This window comes from Cryptomeria japonica, unplaced genomic scaffold, assembly GCF_030272615.1.
Source record: "Cryptomeria japonica unplaced genomic scaffold, Sugi_1.0 HiC_scaffold_364, whole genome shotgun sequence".
Taxonomy (NCBI): domain Eukaryota; kingdom Viridiplantae; phylum Streptophyta; class Pinopsida; order Cupressales; family Cupressaceae; genus Cryptomeria; species Cryptomeria japonica.
Window position 1 is genome coordinate 72,501 of NW_026729186.1, and position 6,276 is coordinate 78,776.

The window sequence follows — 6,276 nt, forward strand, 5'->3', positions numbered from 1 at the left end:
GAGAACAATGGCAGAAATGCTAGTAACGTGCACTTCGGGACCAACGCATCACCGGAAGACAACCGCCAAACATCGAAAGAGTCGCGATGCTCCGCAACCTACGTGCAAAGCGGTCGCACACCGGGTAAGGGAGTGAGAGCCCCAAACATAGCTGGGCGAGGCGCTCACTCCGCTCTTTAATATCTCGTTAATACCGCCAAGGAAATGGCACAAGCACACACACACAAGCATCCTCGGAAGAGGACAGTTCGAGTGACAGGTCAAATCCAAGAGTTCCGAAGACTACCTCCAGGAACAATCGGGAACAAGACCGATTACAAGTCGTCGAGTCTGTTACTGGGCGAACACGAGATGCGCACAGGAAATCGATCAGCCCTCACAATGGCCCAAGGCCAGAGATCGGACTGCTACGATTTACCCCAACAATCATCGTGCCACTCTTCGCAGAGAGGTGATAGACGCCAACGAGCCCGCGCATAGAAATCGAGGTGTAAAAAGGGCGTTGAAGGCAGGAAGCCTGGACGAAAGAGGCTACGAGGTCACCTCGAAGCGGTCTAAGAATCGGGCGCACTTGGGGCGACTACCAGTGCCAACCCCTTATCCCGCGGTGCGTCCGACACACAGAAATTTCCAAGGCGGCCAAGGAGCCTCCCCGCATAGCAATCGGGGTGTGAGGTTACGGATGCAGCATTGATAGCAATCGAGGTGTGAGGCGAAGGATGCAGAAGTGAGAGCCGAGGGATGTAGCAGAGATAGCAATCGGGGTGTGTGATGCAGAAGAGATAGCAATCGAGGTGTGCGGTGGGAAGGGCCCAGCAGCCAGAATGCATGAAGCGACGGATGAAGCAGTGATGACAACCGGGCTGTGAGGAGAGGAGGGATGCAGCCAAGAAAGCAATCAGGGCTCGAGGCAAGGGATGCATCAAGGATAGCAATCATGTTGTGAGGCGAGATTCCAAAGGCTAAACGTGAGAGGCTGCAGGGTCGACTCAGAGAGGTCTATGCATGTGAGAGGCTGAAAGCAAGGTCGACTCGGAGCGGTCTATGCATCGGGCGCGCTTGGGGCGACTACCAGTGCCAACCCCTTATCCCGCGACGCGTCCGACAAAGAGAACGTTCCAAGGCGGCAGAGGAGGTTACCAGCCGAAGGATGCAGTAGCAATAACAGGTATAGTTCCGCGGCGGCCGAGAAGACTCACTGCATAGGAATCGGGATGCGAGGCGAGGGATGCGGCGGGAAGGCCCCGACGGCTAAACGGAAGAGGCTGCAGGGCCGCCTCGGAATGGTCCAAGCATCGGATGCGATTGGGACGACTACCAGTGCCAACCCCTTATCCCGCGATGCGTCCGATACACAGATAGTTCCAAGGCGGCCGAGGAGCCTCACCGCATATCAATCGGGGTGCGAGGCGAGGGATGGGGCGGGAAGGCCCCAACGGCTAGACGGAAGAGGCTTCAGGGCCACCTCGGAATGGTCCAAGCATCGGACGCGCTTGGGGCGACTGCCAGTGCCAACCCCTTATCCCGCGATGCGTCCGATACACAGATGGTTCCAAGGCGGCCGAGGAGCCTCACCGCATAGCAATCGGGGGTGCGAGGCGAGGGATGGGGCGGGAAGGCCCCAACGGCTAGACGGAAGAGGCTTCAGGGCCGCCTAGGAATGGTCCAAGCATCGGACACGCTTGGGGCGACTACCAGTGACAGCCCCCTATCCCGCGATGCGTCCGATACGAAGATGGTTCCAAGGCGGCCGAGGAGCCTCACCGCATAGCAATCGGGGTGCGAGGTGGGGGATGCGGCGAGATGGCCCCAACGGCTAGACGGAAGAGGCCACAGGGCCGCGTCGGAATAGTCCAAGCATCGGACGCGCTTGGGGCGACTACCAGTGACAACCCCTTATCCCGCGATGCGTCCGATACGAAGATAGTTCCAAGGCGGCCGAGGAGCCTCACCGCATACCAATCGGGGTGCGAGGTGGGGGATGCGGCGAGATGGCCCCAACGGCTAGACGGAAGAGGCTGCAGGGCCGCCTCGGAATAGTCCAAGCATCGGACGCGCTTGGGGCCACTACCAGTGACAACCCCTTATCCCGCGATGCGTCCGATACGAAGATAGTTCCAAGGCGGCCGAAGAGCCTCACCGCATAGCAATCGGGGTGCGAGGTGGGGGATGCGGCGAGATGGCCCCAACGGCTAGACGGAAGAGGCCACAGGGCCGCCTCGGAATAGTCCAAGCATCGGACGCGCTTGGGGCGACTACCAGTGACAACCCCTTATCCCGCGATGCGTCCGATACGAAGATAGTTCCCAGGCGGCCGAGGAGCCTCACCGCATAGCAATCGGGGTGCGAGGCGAGGGATGCGGCGAGATGGCCCCAAAGGCTAGACGGAAGAGGCTGCAGGGCTGCCTCGGAATAGTCCAAGCATCGGACGCGCTTGGGGCGACTACCACTGCCAACCCCTTATCCCGCGATGCGTCCGATACACAGATAGTTCCGAGGCGGCCGAGGAGGTGGGGGATGCAGCGAGATGGCCCCAATGGCTAGACGGAAGAGGCTGCAGGGCCGCCTCGGAATAGTCCAAGCATCGGACGCGCTTGGGGCGACTACCAGTGACAACCCCTTATCCCGCGATGCGTCCGATACACAGATAGTTCCGAGGCGGCCAAGGAGCCTCACCGCATAGCAATCGTGGTGCGAGGTGGGGGATGCGGCGAGATGGCCCCAACGGCTAGACGGAAGAGGCTGCAGGGCCGCCTCGGAATGGTCCAAGCATCGGATGCGCTTGGGGCGACTACCACTGCCAACCCCTTATCCCGCGATGCGTCCGATACACAGATAGTTCCAAGGCGGCCGAGGAGCCTCACAGCATAGCAATCAGGGTGCGAGGCGAGGGATGCGGCGAGAAAGCCCCAACGGCTAGAGGGAAGAGGCTTCAGGTCCGCCTCGGAATGGTCCAAGCATCGGACGCGCTTGGGGCGACTACCAGTGACAACCCCTTATCCCGCGACGCGTCCGATACACAGATAGTTCCAAGGCGGCCGAGGAGCCTCACCGCATAGCAATCGGGGTGCGAGGCGAGGGATGCGGCGAGAAGGACCCAACGGCTACACGGAAGAGGCTTCGGGGCCGCCTCGGAATGGTCCAAGCATCGGACGCGCTTGGGGCGACTACCAGTGACAACCCCTTATCCCGCGACGCGTCCGATACACAGATAGTTCCAAGGCGGCCGAGGAGCCTCACCGCATAGCAATCGGGGTGCGAGGCGAGGGATGCGGCGAGAAGGACCCAACGGCTACACGGAAGAGGCTTCGGGGCCGCCTCGGAATGGTCCAAGCATCGGACGCGCTTGGGGCGACTACCAGTGACAACCCCTTATCCCGCGACGCGTCCGATACACAGATAGTTCCAAGGCGGCCGAGGAGCCTCACCGCATAGCAATCGGGGTGCGAGGCGAGGGATGCGGCGAGAAGGACCCAACGGCTAGACGGAAGAGGCTTCGGGTCCGCCTCGGAATGGTCCAAGCATCGGACGCGCTTGGGGCGACTACCAGTGACAACCCCTTATCCCGCGACGCGTCCGATACACAGATAGTTCCAAGGCGGCCGAGGAGCCTCACCGCATAGCAATCGGGGTGCGAGGCGAGGGATGCGGCGAGAAGGACCCAACGGCTAGACGGAAGAGGCTTCGGGTCCGCCTCGGAATGGTCCAAGCATCGGACGCGCTTGGGGCGACTACCAGTGACAACCCCTTATCCCGCGACGCGTCCGATACACAGATAGTTCCAAGGCGGCCGAGGAGCCTCACCGCATAGCAATCGGGGTGCGAGGCGAGGGATGCGGCGAGAAGGACCCAACGGCTAGACGGAAGAGGCTTCGGGTCCGCCTCGGAATGGTCCAAGCATCGGACGCGCTTGGGGCGACTACCAGTGACAACCCCTTATCCCGCGACGCGTCCGATACACAGATAGTTCCGAGGCGGCCGAGGAGCCTCACCGCATAGCAATCGGGGTGCGAGGCGAAGGATGCGGCGAGAAGGACCCAACGGCTAGACGGAAGAGGCTTCGGGTCCGCCTCGGAATGGTCCAAGCATCGGACGCGCTTGGGGCGACTACCAGTGACAACCCCTTATCCCGCGACGCGTCCGATACACAGATAGTTCCAAGGCGGCCGAGGAGCCTCACCGCATAGCAATCGGGGTGCGAGGCGAGGGATGCGGCGAGAAGGACCCAACGGCTAGACGGAAGAGGCTTCAGGGCCGCCTCGGAATGGTCCAAGCATCGAACGCGCTTGGGGCGACTACCAGTGACAACCCCTTATCCCGCGACGCGTCCGATACACAGATAGTTCCGAGGCGGCCGAGGAGCCTCACCGCATAGCAATCGGGGTGCGAGGCGAGGGATGCGGCGAGAAGGACCCAACGGCTAGACGGAAGAGGCTTCAGGGCCGCCTCGGAATGGTCCAAGCATCGGACGCGCTTGGGGCGACTACCAGTGACAACCCCTTATCCCGCGACGCGTCCGATACACAGATAGTTCCGAGGCGGCCGAGGAGCCTCACCGCATAGCAATCGGGGTGCGAGGCGAGGGATGCGGCGAGAAGGACCCAACGGCTAGACGGAAGAGGCTTCAGGGCCGCCTCGGAATGGTCCAAGCATCGGACGCGCTTGGGGCGACTACCAATGACAACCCCTTATCCCGCGACGCGTCCGATACACAGATAGTTCCGAGGCGGCCGAGGAGCCTCACCGCATAGCAATCGGGGTGCGAGGCGAGGGATGCGGCGAGAAGGACCCAACGGCTAGACGGAAGAGGCTTCAGGGCCGCCTCGGAATGGTCCAAGCATCGGACGCGCTTGGGGCGACTACCAGTGACAACCCCTTATCCCGCGACGCGTCCGATACACAGATAGTTCCGAGGCGGCCGAGGAGCCTCACCGCATAGCAATCGGGGTGCAAGGCGAGGGATGCGGCGAGAAGGACCCAACGGCTAGACGGAAGAGGCTTCAGGGCCGCCTCGGAATGGTCCAAGCATCGGACGCGCTTGGGGCGACTACCAGTGACAACCCCTTATCCCGCGACGCGTCCGATACACAGATAGTTCCGAGGCGGCCGAGGAGCCTCACCGCATAGCAATCGGGGTGCGAGGCGAGGGATGCGGCGAGAAGGACCCAACGGCTAGACGGAAGAGGCTTCAGGGCCGCCTCGGAATGGTCCAAGCATCGGACGCGCTTGGGGCGACTACCGTTGCCAACCCCTTATCCCGCGATGCGTCTGATACACAGATAGTTCCGAGGCGGCCGAGGAGCCTCACCGCATAGCAATCGGGTTGCGAGGCAGATTATTGGGAAGGGAACCCCCTGGGATGCGGCTCAAGCAGTGCCCAAAGGGACTGGAATGCGGAATCACATCGAGAGACCCAAATGCTATACGAGGGCTCAAATCGAATTATCGATTTGGCCACGACATGGACGCATCGGAACGACTACCTTTGCCGAACCACTCGCAATTGCATCCATACCGAAACCAATAGACATTTCCGTTAGAGCCCTCGCATAGCATTCGGGAATCTCGCATGCCCCTCTAAATCGACCAATGCTGGCGCTCAATGAAAATCCGAGCGCTACCACCGTTCGAGCGCCAGCATTGGTCGAGTTAGAGGGGCACGGGGGAGAATGCTCCAGTCAACACCTCCCCTGTAACGGGTCTGCATTGGGCAGAATACTTGCACAGTTTTTGGATCGGGTCCAGCCTTAGTGGGGTTCCATTTTGCATCGGAACTCTTTCTTTTGCATAGCCGACATGGAATTGGTGTTTCACACAGCCGACTTAATTCATTTCATCGGCGGGGCCGATATGTTTTATTTCTTTGGCGGGGGCCGACATGGGACTTGGCCGATGTTCTTCTTAGCGCGGACTTAACTCATATGAGTCCGGACCTATATGGGCGCTAATTTTCCATTGGCGGGATTCCTTTTGGGCCGGCCCTATCCGCCCAACGGCTCTTTTATTTGGGTCCGACCCTCCAGTATATAAGATGAGCGGGATGCTCATTCTTGGCAAGGAAGAAGCAGAGGCAGATTCAGAATCAGGATCATCAGCGATCAAGCATTCGGCAGCGAGCAGACGAGCAGACAGATGCGAGTCTTCGGCGTCGCAAGTCTGAGTGCGAGTATTGCAGCGAGGGACTTTATTGCTCAGGCGAGCATTGGGGTCTTGTGACTTGGCGATCTGGCACCTCGAGGAGCTAACTGGTTCTCCTCTCGAGCGAGCCGATCCCAG